The sequence below is a fragment of the Centruroides vittatus genome, unplaced genomic scaffold (genome assembly GCF_030686945.1).
Source record: "Centruroides vittatus isolate TY-2023 unplaced genomic scaffold, ASM3068694v2 contig_3169, whole genome shotgun sequence".
Taxonomy (NCBI): domain Eukaryota; kingdom Metazoa; phylum Arthropoda; class Arachnida; order Scorpiones; family Buthidae; genus Centruroides; species Centruroides vittatus.
The window spans coordinates 245,977-265,116 of NW_027122038.1; the positions used below are offsets into that span (position 1 = coordinate 245,977).

Consider the following 19,140-nt stretch of genomic DNA (forward strand, 5'->3'; position numbering starts at 1 on the left):
AATATGGCAGAAAACCAATTGTTTTTTAGATACATTGTTACGTTAAAGCTGTTTGGCAGTTTTACCTTAGCTATGTTGTTAATTATCTTATTGACAAGGAGGAGGAAGATCAGGAGGATACAATTTTATTAAAACTATTTTCTAAAAATAGTAATAAGGGAACAAGTAAGAAAGTCTTCCTCCAAAAACTATTGGTACAGAAGAAACTATTCTGACAATGATGATTCCTTCTTTTGGTCATCAAAAATTAAAAAAAAATTAATTATAGAATAGAGTATCTCCACTGCAATATTTAATTGTTAACATTTTATTAACAGTACTGACTTAACCATTTATATTTTGCTTTTATCAACACATACAGGATTAAAAAGCTACAGAATATGATAGACAGTATGTAAATGTCATTCAGTTGAATGTATTTGTAAACACTTTTTCACTTATGCTTGCATGTTCATATGTACTGTACACATGCATCATAATATATATCTCATCAGGTAATCTGTTTCATAATAATAGATTGTTATTACTCCTCCCTACTTCCTCCACATGCATTGAATATTGGTGTCAGTTTATTTGCATGTGGAAACATGCAAATTTAGGTGATGTTACTTAACTATGCCAATAATCATCACACCAGTGAAAGTATGCGGTGGATGTACTTTATGGCACCATTAAATTAGCAAGCTCCTGGTATCAATAATCATTGTATATGGAAACTTATATTAAGACACAAGAAAACTAATATCTATATTAGAAAAATTCTTTCAAACAACATAATAGATATGTCTCATTATATGACTCATAAAATACTTCATTGTTGTTTGCAATAAAGATGTTGTTAATATATGATTGATCATATTCTTGATTTTCAAATCACATCCAACTAGTTTCTACTGATTGCAAACTGATAAGAGAACTGTTGTATTTCTATAAAGAATAACAGCTTAAATCCCATAATCTTGTTTTTATTGTATTATTACTAGGAAGCATCATTTACATTAGTGCTAATACTCAAAGAAATTCATTCCAGACATTGTATTATAAATGAAATTATACTTTCTTAACTGAGACAAGATAAATTTTCTGTTATTTCAAACTGGTTTTTAGATAAATATCAAATACCTGTCTCTTATCAGTAAAACTATTTTATTTGCAGACAAATATTTTTCTATATTAAAGGTCATCTTTAACTCATTGAATAGAAATTATTATTAATATAAAAAATTTTCAATGCACGAAATGCGGTGTTATAAAATTTTTTAATTTGTATAAGAAATAGAAATCTATTAAGATTTTTGCTTTTTAATAATTATATATTTTTGTATAGTCATCAGTTATACTCCTCTTTAGTTGAGATTTACTTCTATATTTAGAATTATCACTCATAACTGAAGCTACATATATTAAATTTCCATAAAGAAATAACTGTCTTTATCAAAAATTAACATAAAATAATGAATTTAATTAATTTTTTAATGAACTGGAAAATAATTCTAAAAACAGTGTGTTTTTTATGTTATTATTTTATCTAAATTATTGTCATTTTTCAGAATAATTCAACTTTCAAAATTGATGTCAATATAATCAAACTAATGAAAATAAAAATGTTTTGGTCGGCAAAATTTTATATAAATTATCATAAAACAATAGTATCTGGCTTACGTAGCGGTGGTATAACTATAATTTTGACACTCCCTGCAAAATCTTTTAGTCACAGTTTGGTTTGACTTTATAAGCTTTCTATACATCCTTATTGGAGAATATTACACACAATATTCTCCAAAAAAACTAATAAATTTCCCAAAAATTACTACAATTCAAACAATTTGAGTTAAAAAATAAGTTAATAAAGGTAAAATGATATCAATATACAACTAGACCAATAATAATTTTTACAATAACAAATTGATGAATATATTTATTATTGTTTTCAAACTTTATTACAATAACATTAAACAAAAAGCTAATAAAATACAACCAAATTTCAGTTTAACCTTTCGGTGAACAAAATTAGATACTATTTTATCTAACTCTGTCTGAGCTGTTACATTTTCAATAGCTAGCGTATCTTTCATTCTTTGTTTTATACTGTTTTGCATATAACTTTTAATTAATTTCAACTTTACTGAATGATCTTTCTTCTATAGCTCTCTTAAACAAGAAATGTACTGTATTTTTGTGCAAATAACCTGTAATTTAGCTATTTAAAAGACAATTTTAAAGAGAGTATGTGAATTATGCAAAGAGACAGTTTATATACTGATTTTAAATCGTGATTACAAATTCACACCTATGGAACAACAGATTCTCCCACAGACAGTGAGGCAGGGTATGTAGAGGTTTTATTATTTTCCTGGCTGTTATATAAGAGGAAAAATATGGCAACTGATCAAAAAATGACTCCCTCAAGATTTTTACATTTATAGACTTGGAACCTTGAAATGTTGAGAAGGCAAAAAAAAAAGTTGGGGTTTTTTCTGTATATACAGATGTTACTGTGCAGATGCACCCCACACATGCAGTAACAGCTTAATAACTCCTGTGCCTTTTGTCAAAAACTTATGAAATTTTACAAGGAGACTTGTATATAAGAAGAAAATATAGAAATTTATAGGAAAATTACACCATTGGTTTAGGATATATGGTCCCAACTCTCTCAATATTTCCCTAACCAATCTGAAGACATATGAAGGTAATGGTAGCAATTATTAGAGATGAGAACAAAGATTGCTGGGAAAGTCTAGCAACAACATTGCCAGCTTTTTTTTTGTTCTAGGAACATACTATGGATTATACACTATCATGGTTATAAACATAAAAATACAATTAATCAGAAATTTTTCAAGTCTTTCTTTATAATGAATAAAAAACACATTAATTAATGCCTTTTCTTGATAATAATATATGTAAATTTTAAAATATTAATATAATTTTTAAGAACATTCAAGCAGTGCAGGGTTTTTGGACCACCTAAACCCTCACATTGCAAGGTTGTATGAAGTCTAGTTACACTAGTGAATATTAGAAAGAATGACAATCATGATTCACTATAGTAATATTTTCTATTCAGGAATATGATTCATAATCTATAAGGATTATGAACCATATCTTTGAGTCACATTAAAAAATGTTGGAATGTCATGTTATAACTTAGAGAATTTTCGATAAGAATAGGAAACATACTTCATAGTTATTCCAACAAAACAAAATGCAAGTAGTATTTTTTGAAAATTAAATATGGTATTTGAAGGCACAAAATGTGAACAAAGTTTTATCATGGTACTAAAATATTTTCATTGGAGGTTTCATTTCAGTATCCATGTGAAAACAAATTATATTAATTTCACACTTTTAAGTGAAAAAGTAATTCAGGTATTCAGAATAAATTCATTTGACTGAATAGATACAACATGAAATTAGTATAAATTAAAGATATTTCATTGTAAATTTCATTATTTAAATATGAAAACAGCCTTTATATTGGGAATGCTGCAAAAGTCACATTCCAGTATTAGATGATGAAAAGTTCTTTTGAGTTATTTCAGTGTTTTTCAACCTTTTTCATTGAGTGGCACCCCTGATTGAAAAATAAAAAATCGCGACACCCTTGACCAGTGGCGGATCTAGAATCTAAATAAGGGGAGGTTAATGGGCCAGATGAACCTTTTGCAAAAACGAATATTACGCGCAATGCTGGGGTGGGGTCCGGGGAGGGGACTCTCTCCCCGAGAAGAAAGATTTTAAAAATCGGCAGTTTGAAGTAGCATTTTAATGCAAAAAATGCATTTCTACGTGTTAAAAATCAAAATTTAAGTCCATTGAATTTTGTCGAATTACCTACATGTAAAATAATAGTCTCGCTATTGTTTTTTAAATCTACTTTTATTATCGGCCCTAAACTTTGTGACACCCCAATCGTGGTGCCGTGACACGCAACCTGGTCGAAAAACACTGAGTTATTTACTGAAAAACATTTTTTTCAGAATAATTTTATAAAAAAAGTTTTAAAATTAAAGAAATAAGTGCATTAAGAGTACTATAATAAAACTTTATTTCAGAGTTAATTGAACAAAAGAAATGCAAGGAATTATATGTATAACCTTTGTTATAAAATCATAACTTTGATAATATTTGCAAAAACAAACTTAATGTATACATTAATTGCAAATTTATAATTTCAGTCCATTTATGGTTTGTTTTTTATATAAATGTATGTGATTAGATCAACTCAAGCATGTCTCATAATATAAATTGAATTGAATTTTAGTATTTCATTAATTGATGATTAGATTAAAACAATTAAACATTATTTCTTCCTGTTTATCATCTTTTGAAGATTTTTTTTAAACTATGAGTATATGTAAAATGCTACAGAAATAAACTATTATAAATTATACAGAAATAATTGCTATTATATATAGTTTCAGTCATCATCTAAGCCTTCTAAGGCATTCATTCTTATGCAATGTATAGTAAATCAGTTTATTTTTAAAATTCTTAAACATATTTTGTATTTCTTATTTAAAATTAGCTTATCTTCAGTTCTAAACTTTCAGTATTTAAAACTACAAACTGTATATTTTAAAGATTCATTAGTATAACTATGACATTTATATTAAATAGTTAATAATTTGAAACTATATTATATATAAAACAATTATTTATAGATAAACCATTGCAGTTATCATTTCTACTACAGAAGAAATGTCGATATTAAACTAGAAAAATGAAATTTTTTTGGATTATTCTATTACAATTTCTCTTGCATAATTTCATGTAACATTGTAACTTTTGAAAGGAACATATATACTACTATATCATATACTACTTGAAACTTATTTGTGAGATTGCCAGACCCTGTTTTGATCCTTAAGAAATAAACTATGGAAGAATGAGATATGAAATATTAAACTTCATATATGTAAGATAAGATTATTATTTATATATATTTTGCATTAAAAGAAGTTTTTAAATACAACTAATTTTGCATCTCATAAATTTGAGTGTTTTAAATTCCTTAGAAATAATTGTATCATGTATAATTTATGCAGATAACTCTCCTTAAGATATTTAGACCACATTTTTAGATTAGATAGATGATCTTGATGTGAATTTTAGATAAGATTTAATATAGGATATGTTAACTATGTTAAACAGTCATGTTTATAATAATTTATATTAAGTGAATTATGTAATTTATATGTTTAGAATAAATTCAAGGAAGGGGCCATCCATAAATTACATAAGGGGGGTTTCGGCCATTATAGACCCCCACCCACCCTCGTGTAAGGAACCGTAATAGTTTCTTTGATTCCCCTTCCCTTCCCTATCTTATGTAATATTTAGGCATAATTTTATAGAAAGATTTTAACAAAAATAAATATTTTTAATGAAATCCTGAAAACCTTAGGTCCAAAATATATAATTATATTAATTTTAATTTTCACAAAAGGACGCAAAAAACTTTGACAGATCGACTAGCTAGTGCACGTGTAAACAGAAATGTCATACAAAATAAAACAAGAGAGAATAGAGAGAGACCATATTCCATTGCCATATTGATTACATCTTGGCTAAGGCCAAGAAAATAAACTACATGCTGCTAAAATGTGCTAGGTGCACCTGGGGACTAAATCATAAAGCTTATAAAACTCTATATAATGAGACAGTACAACCAATGCTACTTTATGCGGCCTTTAGCTGGGGTCATGTAACTAGTGAAAATTCAGTAGCAAGTAAATTACTCTCTCTTCAAAGACAGTTTCCCATCAGAATTTCAAAGTGCTGCAGAACTGTTTCTACTTATGCCTCTCTGATTCTAGCAGAGCTCCTTCCTTTGCCACTATGTATTGTAGAAAAGGTTCTGAATGACCACATCAAAACTACAAACATCAAAGCTCAACAACAGTCTCTACTCCTATCTATGGCTGTTCATATGCTACCATATTGCAATTACCCTATCTCTGATCATCACCCTGTAAACAAGGTTATCTCCAGGGTACATTGGGTGTCATCTGCTTCCTCCATGGATAACCATGCAGACATTAATATCTACACAGATGGGTCCCTTCATGTCTGCTAAAATATCTGTATCTTCCTCCAAACTGATATATTTTGCCCAAAATATGTTAGAAGATACCCCCACATATCAAGCTGAAGAAGATGCTGTCTACCAAACTGTTCAGTGGGCCACTTCCCTACCAAACAAAACTCTGTCTATCAACATTTACAGTGATTCTCAGTCTGTCCTGAAAGCTCTACTAAATCCCAATTCAATAGCAATAAAATTGCATATATCTGGCACCATATTAAAAAATCTTGTAAATAAGATAACTTTTATGTATGTTCATGGCCATACTGACATACTAGGAAATGAAAAAGCCAACTTTGAGGCTAAGTCAGTTGCAAAGGACACTGACTTGGACTACACTCGCATCCCTCTCTCATGCAGTAGCCTTAAAAATTATATTCATGACAACGTTATGCAAAAGTGGAATCAACAATGGTTGAGCAGTAAAACTGGTAGAATAACAAGACTTTATTTCCCTAGTGTTGAATGCGGGTTCTCATCATCATTTAGAGATTTAACGTTTGCTACTGCTCAACTACTTACTGAGCATGTATAACCCGGCAGAAACTGCCTCTTGCTTTTGCTCTACAGAAAACCTAGACTCCGTCGACCATATGATCTATCATTTCCAATTTATGATCAAGATAGACTTATTCTGAAATTAGAAATCTTTACGCTTTGTTTCGGTTGGCCATATCCACTCGATAAGAATGTTCAGAAGCCACTGTTTGATGCTTTTTACAATTATGTTAAAAAAATGGAAGATAAGACTATTTCTAATTTCTAGTTTTACATTTTAGTTTTCACTAAAAACTGAATACTAATTTTATGTTTACTTTGTATAATGTATTTTGGTTTACGTATTCTTAATGTTATACACCCATAGGAGTGGTGCACTTATTCTAATATAAAAAACAGAGAGAAACCACTACACGGCCTTTCTCCCATGATAAAAAAAATGTGTCTGCTAGTGTTTTATTATTCTATCATGTCATACCTGATGGCATTAGTACAACGAGCATTGTTAATAGAAATCGCCAAATTGAAGCCAAATTCAAAACTCCATCCCCCAAGAGATCAAAAAGTAAGAATATTACGTAAGATGAGATCTATTACCCCCTACCCCGAATAAGAAATCGTAAGAAATCCTTGACCTCCCCACCCACCCCAAAATACCTTACGTAATTTATGGACGGCCCCAAATCTTTAAAGAAGAAAAAATTCATTTCAATGAATGGTAGTGATTTTATTCTACTTTCAGCAGATAAACCTGAAGGCTCCATAAGTAAGCCAAAAAATTTCATTTATTATGATTTTATTACAATTTTATTACATTGATTACTGGCCAATTGCTGTTTAAAATTGTTTTTGGAAAGATTTATGACGGTAGTATTTCCTGATTTGGATAATTGATTTATCTTGTCTCAAAAAGAATATAACTTATTCTGTGAATTGTTTAATATAAGATTTAGTATCATATAAAATAAACTTGCATTTAATTAAAACAAAGTGCTTTTTATACATATACATATATATATTGTATATAGCCATTTCTGTAATTAGAAGGCAATTCTAAAATGTGTGAATACTGAAAACACATGGCCAAGATGATTACTGATTCAGCCAGCCAACCATCCAAATGGCACTAGCCTGCTGTTCTGGGAGATTAGATTTGAGCTTGGTGAGATCTTCAAAAGTTTTTATGGGTTATTTGATCTGGATTTGTTAGTCTCTCTTCTTTACAAAATGATTTTTTTCTATTATCTTTTATCATTTAACTTCAATATGAGATAAACCATTCACATTAAAATGTGGCATACAATAGTTTTAAGAATAAATGTATGTTGTAGGACTACCGTGTGGGAGAGGTTGTAGTCCTACAATCTGACCCAACTCCTACCGTTCTTAGGAAGACTAAGAAAATAATATCTCTTCCTAGTATAAATGTATGTGTATTAGCTGTATAATAAATGATGTAAAAATTGTTATTCTTATATATGATTAAATGCATTAAGGTATAAAAAGAGACTTAAAAGTGGTATGCCGTATAAATCTTTTAAATTTGTAATTTCCAATCTGAATTGGCTATGGCTGCCTGTTTTATCCAAAATTTCAGTTATCCAAGGTAGCATCAGTTCACATTACTTTGGATAATCGAGGTTCTATTGTTTTTCAGCTCTTTTCATTTAAATTAGAGTTTGCTCTTTGCAAATAAGTTTTAGAAAATGTTATATACAGTACAGTTTCATACTTTAATAATAAAGAGCTACTAATGATTCCAATATTATTTTAACTTATTTTGTATTGAAAGGAAAATTAGGTTTAAATGTATTTCATTCACGTCCTAATTCCTTTTGTAAAAGTAATAAAGTTGGATTTTAACTTCATCAGTTTACATATTGATGGCAAAAGTGTCAACCAGCCATACTGAAGGACCTGAATCTTCAAAAATTTTTGTCTATGATTTGACTAAAACTTATATCCAGGCATTATCCCTCATCACTCCTTTATTATTTTAGTTAATAAATTTTTGGTCTTTATCAGCTGACCAGATGCTTGAGATAGTGAAGGTGCTCAGTCTGTCATTCTGAAGAATCCGCTTTGAGTTGGCTCAGATCCTCAAAAATTTTCACAGATGGTTTGCCCCAGATATATCAAGCCCCATCCGTCACTATTCATTTTCCACATTGCCAATGGGTGCAAAATGCCTAATCAACCAATGGGCAGAGTGGATGGTGAGTGATTTCATACCAAGCCACGATGGGCACGAAAAAGAAAAGGCCCTTTTAATGTTTGCAGGATTAAAATTTAAAAAAAAGTAGAAAAGAAATTTTATCAGTATAGAATTTTAACTTTTTTAATCTTATCACATAATCTTTGCAATATGATTAATTACATATTTATTGCATAATAAAAAAAATAGCAATTTTACTTTAATATCACTTTATTTTGGAGATTAATAAAATAAAATTTCTTGATTAAAGATATATCCATATTTCTTTTAAGATTATATCTTCACATATGATTGAGTTAAAATGGTTTCCAATCACATAAGGAAATCAAAGATGCAAACTAAAATAATAAAAGTTTAATAGAAAATATTTATTTTTGTTAGATATATATTATAAATTAAAGTATTGTAAAGGAAACATTAAAAAATAATAGAAGGGATAATGCAAAATGATCACAATAAAGAAGAAAAATTATAATTGAAAAATTTCAAAATAAAATATAAAAAAAAGTAAAGAACAATATAAAATAGAAACAAAATAAATGGATCATAAAAAAAATGAAATATAAAAATAAAAAATAAAACTTTATGCCATCTATCATTCGTTTCTGAAGGATTTTAGACTACTTTAATCAATTAAACTGTAGATATAAAAAATTATTTTCAAGTGGACGAAGCGGTTTTACGTGAATCAAATTAATCTTGATCCGATATTTTCCTACTTATAAAAAAAAATAATTGATTTTTAAATAATTAAACATAAAGTATGACACGACGGTAAATACGAAATAATTATAGATTAATTAATTACATTATTTATCCGTCGATTATTGCTATTTCCTTTTTTTTTTATATTAGAAATGTATTCGTATATAAACAGATTTTCAGTGTAAAGAATTAAGAGAAATTCTATATTCTAATATATTCTAGCAGAATTCTGTATAGGTAGTACAATGTATGGGTTGACCCAATTCTAAGTTTCTGCCTGAGTGACATACTGAAGGCCTGTTTTGTCAATAGTGGATTGAATGAATATTGACATTGTTTTAATAAAATACAAAGTATCAGAATTGCTTCACAAAGGCTAATATTTACAGTTTTAACATATAAAACAGTTAATTATTCTATTTTCAATGTTTCGATAACAAAGAATACTAAATAGATTAATTGTTTAACTATGTTTTAAGTCTAACAAGCGACTTTATTTTATATAAAGTTTTTAAACGCGATATCAAAAGCATGCAAATGACTGTTTAATTTTCGATTTCGATCGTTTATTTAGCCCGAGAATTATCGATAAGTATCTTGTCGGCAAATCTGTATCGGTTTATTTAGAAAAACGTTTATAAATTTATGTAAGTAATTAGAATGATAACTTTCGGGAAAAGCATAAAGTATATCTTATTTAATTATTTGTATATTGAATTTTATTGTAACGAAAGCATTTATAATTTTTATAGATTTGTGTAATCGTATAGTGAGAACGTTCTAAATAATAATTCTTTGTCCGACGCTGACTAATCCACTGATAAGATAACTACAGGCTGTATCATAATTACTAAGTTTATTATAACATTTCACAACAGTTCATTACCAAAGTTAGTTATGATTCCATATTATAACCAATTCTATATTTGTACAGAAATATTTTCAGTAAAAAAAGTATAGAATTATAATAATGCCTCGAAAACTTGCCAGATTTGTTTGACCTTTCTTAATATGCAAACTGTTTTTTTTTATTTTTATAAAATATACTGTATATAGTTACATTATCTTAATTTTTTTTTTAAGTTAAAATATAAAATTATATATAAATTTCTTAAAAATATTCAATTTATAAGAAAGTAATTTAATATAATTTTTTTGTTCTAGGTTTTTGTGTCATTCATAATGACGTAAAATGACTTTTTTAACGAGGACTATTAATTAACATTGCCGTTAACTGATACAAAAATATCAAATAATCTATATTTGTGCTTTATATTGTGCATTGGCATTGGATATATTACAAAAATTATTACTTAAAACATCAATAAAGACATTAATATTAGTTTTTTTTTAAATAAAATTATAACGAATTAACTTATTTATTTAGCATACGACAACTTAATTTTGTATAAATTGATAATTATTTGTTTAAATAATCAATATTTTGATAAACAGAAGAGTTTAGAATATATATAAAAAAAAGTTTTTTCTAGTTTTTTCTTTAAAAATATGAGATATGAATCCTATTTTTACAACTTGGCACTTATTCAGCATAAGCATTAATTTTAAAAATGAATTTTTCTTCACATGAAAGTAAATTGTAAAAGCAGATTTATACTTACAGAAGGATTAATGTTTAGTTTAAAGTATAAAACAACTAAGTAATGGATCAATAATTTGTGTATTTTTAAATATGCGTAAACCATTACCTACTCTAGAAATTTTAAAATCTGTTGTCATAAGCAGTAAAATACATATTCATATCTATAAATATTAAAGTAACTTTTTGTTATTTAAATGAATATTTAAGAAACTGTTAATATTCAAACGTATCAATTATTAAATAACAAAAATAGAATAAAATTTAACAAATTAAGGAATATTATTTATCATTAATGTTTTCAAATACGACACAGAATCTAGCAGCAGGATAATTTTAAGTATCGTTTCTAGTTTGCTAGATTATAGGTTTGAATCTAGTTTCGTGGCCGAATTTGTCAGATTTTAGTGGAATTGTTGTTTGGAGTGCTCTGTTCTGGTATTCCGTATATAAAAACAACAATCCGGCACTTTGCTTTTGGATGCTGTTATATTGTAAATTCAAATTTAAAATATAAACGCATTTGAATTTGAAAAATCTCATAAGGTTTCTTAATTTATTTTATCCGTCGTTTAAATACTGTAAAGAAGTCAAAACACATTATTTTACGCAGTATTTTAAAAAAACGTACAATATACAGTACATACATTGTTACTCGTTTGATATTATAATGCAGAATTTAACATTTTATCTTATGTTTCTACTTACTCTAAAATAACTTTATAGTGAGACACACACTCAGTATTGAATTGGGTGATAATAACAATAGCATTGACTTAAAAAAGCAAATGAAAATATATTTACTCAACTCGAAATATATTTTATATAAGCAAATAAAACATACAAAATTACAGAAAATAGTCCTAGAAATTAAATAAAAATCTGTATCTATGCGTTCAAATGTAATAAGTAAAAAAAACTACTATAATTAAATATTTCACTGGAAAACTAAGAAACAGGTAATAAAAATGTTTCTCATACTTCCAGATAGTAATAAATAACATCAGAAGAATAACGTGTGCACCATTTACTGAAAAATTCCAGCATAAGGACGATGCAAAATCGCATCGTCGGCACATCGTAATGAAGGTCGCGATGCAAAAATCGCATCGACTAGAAGTGAATGTGTTTCTTACAAGAACATAAAGTTTAATCTATTTTATGATAAACTTATCATTAAATAAAATATTTTAAAACTGTATATTATTATTAATTTTTTTACAGCTGTTCACTATGATAGAATTTTTGTCAACTTATACATTTACTTGTCAATACATACCTTTTAAAATTTTACTTATGATCCTACGTACGAAAATATTTTAATTAATTAATAAATATTTTCTGTAATAAAAATATTTACGATTCTTTTCCGAATCCAAATTTAAGGCGGCGCAAGTTTAATTTATTGGTATCTCTTGCAGATGTCAAAGTTCTTCTCTATTTTCAAAAATTGAAATTAAAACTAGTGATATTTATAAACAGAAAAGAAAATTAAATGAAATGAGTTTTGAAGTAGGAAATCATTCTGTTTGACTTTCCAGAGTCAATAACTAGGACAAAGAATAAGTGACATTGGCCATAGGCTACTCAAATAAAAAATGAATCGCCTCTGATAAACGAGAATTGCAATATGCCATAATTAATTTCTGAGGAATTGATGTTTCTATGTACTATTAGTGATAAATACTCTATTTGCGTCTGTAATATATACTTAAAATTAAAGCTTTAAATTAAAAAAATTGAACTACAAAATTTTTTGATAATAAAAATGTAAGATTTATGGTTAATTTTTTAAAACAACGCATAATTACAACGTCCGATAAGATATAGACTTTCATTGGATTTTCGTGACGAGCTTGATATTAATGATACTTCCATTTGATAATAGAGAATGCATTTCTACATATCCTTTCATTTTAGTATTACTAATCATAAAATATTAAGTTTGTTATAATTATAAAATGCATTATTTTACTGTTATATGTTATATTCAGAAAAAATTGTAATATTCTTAATGTTTTGATTAATCAGTAAAGTTTGTTAAGCAGTGTAGTTCATAAAATTGCATATATTATAATGCAATAAATTAGTATGTTGTTTTAATACTTCTAAACTTTGGTGTTAATGCTTTATATATTCTACGCGGGGAATAGTCAGTAAAAAGAACATTGATTCTGCCAATACTTAAAATTCTGTTTCGGTTGGTTAAAATGGCATTAAAGACGATTTAGTTTTCAGGTTTTTAATAAAAAAAAAGCATACGCATTTTTGTGTACATAATTTTTTGTATTCGGATTAAGTTAGCATTTTTCGACTCTCGTTTTTCACTCGCTTATTATCGTATTAAGATTATATCTGTATTTAATGAGCGTCGGTGATTACTTGGGAGATATTTCGCTTCTTTAAAAACTCATTCTTTGCGTATTATATATCTGATTTGTAAAATAAATTGGATAATGATTATTAATTTTATTAAAAATTATTTAAAATTAAATTTGGAGAAAATTCATTCAGCTAAACTGAGTAATAGTTATACAGGATGTCCTTCAAAAACATTATTTATATATGCATACATATATATATATACTGTACATAACTTTTAGTTGTTAATAAGTTCAATGTTTGATGTTAATTTTACAATTTAGAATAAATTTTAGAATGAAGATTACATTACTTTAGATGCATTTCATTTATTTTAAAAGAAAATAATTATATACTTATAATTTAAAATTATTATTACTATTATTTTTGAGAAAAACATGACAAAAGATAATAACTAGTTACTGCATTCTCTATTTTTATTTTTATCATTTAAGTATGTGTTTTTTTTTTGTTGTTTATCCACATACAATTTAATATAGCTCTGTATTGCAGTAAAAATAATTTCTGTATAACTTAAAATATTTTAATTTGAATAAGAGATAGTTGAATGTCCGAGGTGCTAAGACACTATTCCATTGCTCGAAGGGACCTATATTTGAGTCTGATTGAACCTTTCTGATGGCTTGGCCATAGTGAATTTCTCTCTACTCAACCATTTTCACTGCTCATTGTGAGTTTGCTGAACCCATTATGTCATGAATAGTAAATTCCACATGCTAGAGTTTCTCCTTCCATCCTATGGCACTAAAAAACTTGTGTAAGAAAGATAAATAATAGATGAACTATTTAATAATCGACATACAAATGTAAGAAATTATAGCGAGTGATTTGCGAGAGTCTAGACTGCTCAGAAAAAATTTTTAACTTTAAAAAGGTTTCGAACTAGAATGATAAATTTAATTATCAAATCTGATCTCTAATAAAATATTTTTCATAGTATAAATTAGATAATAAAATATAATACACGTGGAAGTTTCGGGTCAATGTAATGTTAAGATAACCGATATTCATTAAATGTTAATTTTTTAAAATTACACTAAAAAACTAGATTTTTAAGAACAAAAAAACAGTTTAATTCGTAAAAGTTAAAACACTCGTGATTAAATTAAGACACAAATTATAATTAAATGTTATTTTCATCGTATAAATAATTATGTTTTAATAGAGTAGGTTATATATTATATTAATATTTAATTAATATAATTAAAAATTATTTATATCATAATAAAATTATCATCTTAACATTCATTATTAAAAACTTTTTATTACATTTTAGTTCCTAATTTGTTAATTGCATATAATTGAAAGATTAAATAATAAAATTAAACTTCTTTCCGACTCTCGTGTAAAATACGGCATCAAATTGAAACTTTTTAAAGCAACGAGATTTATAAATATAGAGGAAAGATTGCCCAACAAAATAATGTAAATGCCGTGCACCTGAATTCTTCGTGACGATTATTTTTCACGTCCTCGGTTTTTTTATTATCGATTTTCAAAATTGGGGTTCGGTAATTAATTTAATTTGCACAATTCTAATCTGGAAATTTTTAATAATTAATTGAATGAAATGATATATTATCCATCTTTAAGTATTAAATATAAAACTTGAACATGGTTACTTGAATTTACTATCATTCTAATTCAAACTGCTTATTATGAAAACAAAAGCTTTGCTGAAAATTCAATCACTTTGACTTTATATTCATCATGAGGAGTCAATAAGTAATTTTCTCTTATTGACTATTTGGTATTTAGTCTCGAGTTATGCTAGTAGCGACACATACATATTGATGATGTCATATGATACGAACTTGTTTAATGAATGGTCTTATTGAGTTTTATCACACGAAATGCATAACGTATTCCTGTTGCTATTGGCATAACAGGAGACTAAGCATCTGATGATGGTTGTAAACCATGAAAGTGCTTGACCCTTCTGTACTATTTTCATTCCAACTGAAGCAGTTTAAACTGGATTTATATTAGAGCTTCCAAAGCAAGCTTATTCTCATTCCTAGTATGATTTGGCATACACAATATTTGATACACACACAAATTTTGTGTGTATCAGTAACATGTCATATCATTTGCTTATAAGAAACTTATTGTTGATGTGCCCATTAGTGAGTAACACAAGATTTGAAACAGAGTTCTCTTATTTGTATTCCTGTTTTTAATTAATTAATGTTTAAATGGAGTGAATGAATATATAAAAATGTGAACAAATTTGCGAGGTTTAGCCGATTGGGTGGAAAGATGTCACGACGGTCGAGTGGTCGCACAGTCGTGTAGGAGTGGAAAGACTCACTAAGACAGGTTTTCCATCTTAAAACCGTTAAATAAAAATAGAAGTTTCTTACAATTTTCTTCAAAGTTTGGATAAAACCTAACTCTGGGAGCGAATAAAAAGTTATTTTTTCCTTCTTTTTGGTTGAGTGTCCAACGTTCGGTCTGAAATTTTCTCTGTCCCTCGACGATGTACGTTTCGGTGGATGGCCCCTGGGTGTGTGGCACAGTTTCGAATCGAAAGTTCAGGAGAAGAGTGAATCTAGGAGAAATACGATGTCTCCAGGAGTGATGATTAGTTTCGGGCATCGACTAGTTGGTCAATGTTGGTCCACATGGTGGCAAATCCTGATGACGAGCATCAACAACTGGAAACTAAGAACTCCAAATGTCCTCGAAACGCAGGGTTTTATAAGTTTCTCATCCAAAGTCCCTATTGGTCTCTCATCGTCACCTGGTGACGATTCGAAACCCAATGAAGGATGCAGGAGAGGTCAACATTGCAACTGAATACGACTCCTCTCCAGCTGCGTTTTCCATGACTTTAGTCTTTTCTGTTGTTTAAATAGTTTACAAAAAAAACTTCCATTGTTCAATCGAGACATTCAATTCCTCCTATTTCTGTCTGAAAAGAAGATCTTTAATTTCTCAATCGATACCCCACATTCGGATCTCCCAGTCGACCCCCGTTCGGGTTCTCACAAATTTAACATTGTCATATAGGACTGCTAGATATTTGGGATAAAATCGAGGACAAAATGAGTTCTTCCTGAAAGATACCAAACACTTCATTTGCAGGAAATGCAATAGATGAGTGTTTTTACTCAGCCAGTGATAGAAATATGTTTAAAATGTGGAAAAAAAGAAAAAGTTACATCATTGTAGGGACATTTTTTAGAATAAATTTATCCCGTCACTAGATGGCAGTTGGAAACTATCCGAGACAATCCTGGAAAACCGGGACATCTGGCAACCCTATATGCATATGTTCCTCTGAATTCTATAATGAAAGCAAGATAATTTGATAAAGTATTAGTTATTTGAATAATAATTTTTAAATAAACAAAAAAAATATGTTCAGTGTAAAAATTTTAGATAAATTTCGCCAAAACATAAACATTTTTTCTACACTATTAAAGAACTTGCACAAAATTTTATTCTTGGATTTAACTCAATGTCATTTAGCTCTTTAACTTGCCACTAAGCTTGATACATGCTGAAAATAAAAGTGCTGACATCTGGAGGTCATTTAATGAATAAAAAAATAGAAAATAATTAAAGAAAAAGATTTTTAAATTGATTATTCTTTGTAAAATAAATGAAACATTCAACGTTATCTATGCTCATTCTTGATAACTTAATAGCTGTGAAAAGTTAATAATTATGAAGTTAACACAAAAAATTATTTGCAATTAGCTAAAATATTGATAACACATGATGCTATTCTGTGAATCAGTAGAGATACATAATTATATTTTGAACTATACTCTATTTTTATATGATACAATTATATTAATTATAATTTAAATTACATTATTTTCCTATTAAGTATCAAATATAATCTACATATGATCTAAGTGTTTTATTGAAATCTTGCTATAAATAAATTTTGATAGTCTATGAATTTGTAATTCTGAGCAGAATCATAATTGAAATAAAAAAAAATTTCTATTGGAAGCAATCAATCAATATCTATTGGACAGCAGCACAAGTAAGGGAGGCAAAAATGGACATGTGCTTAGGTCACCGGGTATAAGGTTTGCCTCGAGAGCCAAAACTGTTTGTCGCAGCTCTGCTATTGGATCGCCGAGTTCCTTCAAATATTAGGATTATCCACGTATATTCAGTTGTAATGAATGAATGTTTTGGACAACTAATCTTCATTATCTGGTATTTTTATAAAGAGTAAACGAACACATTTACTTTGCATTTTATGAAATCAAACATATAGATAAATATATTTTATTTCATTAATCTTGTTTTTGTGCAACTTCAGAATTTTGGCTATTTTTGCAAAAAGAACTCTAAGAAAAAGTATGAAAGTTCAATAGCAGAGGTATTAGGTACACTAACGGATCTATGTTTGATCCCCGACGAGACTCACAAAATTTTCAAAGCTGTTTTGATCTAGTTGTTGAATTCCATCCCTTGGCACTTAGCAATCCCGATTGTAGGCCTGGTTGAATCTATGATAGGCATGGAGAAAGAGCTTTTAAAAAAAATGCCATACAAATTTTTAATTTTTTATATGGCGAATAAACTTTATTTTTTACTAATATGCAAAGAAACTTTATGGCCATTCTGTACATTTGTATTCATAATTGCTTTCTGTTAATTATCAAATCTATTATGGATTGTTACTCATAATATTTTCTCAATAAGCATTTCATTCCTTGATTTTAATGCTCATAGTAAATATTTTTATTCTATTTTCTACATAAAAGTCATTATTCTTCCTGTATAATTTATTTTTACATGGATGCCCTTGTTACGACTATATCGTTAGATCCTTACGGCTATCTGCTTTAAGAATTAATAGAGCTAAACAGTCAAAGGAGATCATGCAGCTTAAACATAAACTATTTTTACATGTATTCATATGTTGTGATAACAAATTTTATTCAGATAATGTTTGATGGAATTGAAATACGTAACAATTATGAAATTTTAGCTGTAAAAAATCCATTTTTTATTACCTATATTTTAAGTTTATTTCATTCCTTAAGTAAAACTACATAAATTGGTTAATGGTACCTATGGTTCCAAGATGGTGGCTCATCTCTGATTCCAGCAAATAGAAGAAGGGAAACAGTGGGGATGCACGTTCTAACCTAATCTAACCTATTCTAATAAATTACCATAATTACTACCAACAAAATTATTAGAATAGGTTAGGTTAGAACGTGCGTCCCCATTGTTTCCTTGCTGGAATCAGACGAGCCGCCATCTTGGAACCATAGGTAACATTAACCCATAAATTATTATTTTAAATACAGTTACATGAAATGGGTAGCCTGTAATTAATAAGCCAGAGTGATTTAGCTTCAGTCTCATGTAGATTCTTTTGATTTTTAACAGAAATCTTTATGCTCAACTGTACTAACCATCTCCATTGTAATTTATATGTCCGTATTGAAAAAATCAAAGCTAGAGATATAGCTCAAGAACTTTAAAACTTCTATAAAACTGTAATGCTATCAGCATTCGAGCAAAAGGATTTCATCATTCATTTTAAATTACAAATTTCTTTTGTTTTAATAAATTCATTACATTATCATTATGAGCAACATTGTAACAAAACAATTATTAAACTACTTGAACAGAATTTTATGTAGTGTTAATAGGTTTTTATTTGGAAGT

General features: G+C 28.0%; 1 protein-coding gene across 3 annotated transcripts in view; it reads left to right on the forward strand.

Moving 5' to 3' along the window:
- Positions 1 to 19,140, forward strand: part of LOC136973399 (SERTA domain-containing protein 2-like) — a 49,588-nt gene that overhangs the window by 23,631 nt on the left and 6,817 nt on the right. The window lies entirely within an intron of this gene.